The sequence below is a fragment of the Elephantulus edwardii genome, unplaced genomic scaffold, assembly GCF_000299155.1.
Source record: "Elephantulus edwardii isolate Elephantulus edwardi_28Jun2011 unplaced genomic scaffold, EleEdw1.0 scaffold00082, whole genome shotgun sequence".
Classification (NCBI taxonomy): Eukaryota; Metazoa; Chordata; class Mammalia; order Macroscelidea; family Macroscelididae; genus Elephantulus; species Elephantulus edwardii.
This window is the reverse complement of record NW_006399832.1, coordinates 7062407-7063653: the sequence shown is the minus strand read 5'-3', so window position 1 is coordinate 7063653 and position 1247 is coordinate 7062407.

Genomic DNA, 1247 nt, shown 5'->3' with positions numbered 1-1247 from the left:
AGGGTAGAGAGAATAGTGCAACAATGAATGAATGGAAACCCAAAATCTCTGTAAATGTTTATGAAAATTAATAAAATATAGAAAAAAAAACCAAATTCAGGATCCCAGCTATAGGGGAAGGCCTTTATTCTCAGGCAGTTCTGGAGGAAGGTCTATGTTTCCTTCAGTCTCTGTGGATTTGGCATTTCTTGGAGATCTCTGTGTGGCTTAACCTTCTCCAGTGACAAGGACTTCCTGGAGAAGGGGTCTGGTTCAAAAGGACACCCTCCACTCCTGGTTATTATTTCTTGGGAGTCTTAAGGTGCCCCATCTTGACTTTCTTTCCTCCCCTTTTATATTTAATGAGATAAAAGATGCTACAGGCCACACCCTAGAGAAAATTCCTTTACATCTGGCAGAACCATGACATAGTTTCCATATATCATTTATGTATGTGTATTTAGTTTGGTAGGTGATGTCATGAATTGAATGATGTCTTCAAAAAATATATGTCTGTAAATCATATAATGCAGAAACTATGTAATGATTCCCTATGAGCATATAAACCTGTATAGCATAGAACTTTAACAGGATTAAGGATTGAATATAACACTAACTCCATCCTAATCCTGATGGATGTAAGCTTCCATGCACTTTTAGAAAGCAGATGAGTCACTTTTACTGGTGCTTGGCATTGCTACCAAGGTCACAGTTCTTTCTGAATAAAGGGAAGCATCTATTGTGCATAGAGCTAATTGAACAGAGCGGTGGCTGGACCTAAGGTTTGCTACTCCCCAGGCCTCCAGATGCTGGAAAGCTGGCCTGAGGTAAATGCTGCCCAGCAGGAAAAACACTTTGCTCAATCAAATCTACCTTCTTAGAAAAACTCAAGGTCAGGGGAGAAAGAAATGGTCATAGAGACACAAACTGAGATACGTGAAGATGTCAACAAGTGATGGGAAAACAGAGGACAGGAAAAAGACAGAAAACAAGGTAGGAAGTTAGTTTTAGCAGAAATAGAGGAAACAAAGGCAGAAAGAAGCTGATTCACCATAATCTGGAAGGGCTGCCAAGTAGAGAGAAAGGGAATTTCGTTGCTGAGGGTACTTTGATATTTCTCAAAATAAAAGAAACAAAACTCTCCCACTCACTTGCTTTAAGTGTGGATCTGAAGGACACTTGGCCAAGGGTGGCCAACATCAGGTCCTCATGGCTGACAGGACTGAGAGGCCCCAGCTCCCAGCTGGAAACAATGGAGGACACTTCAA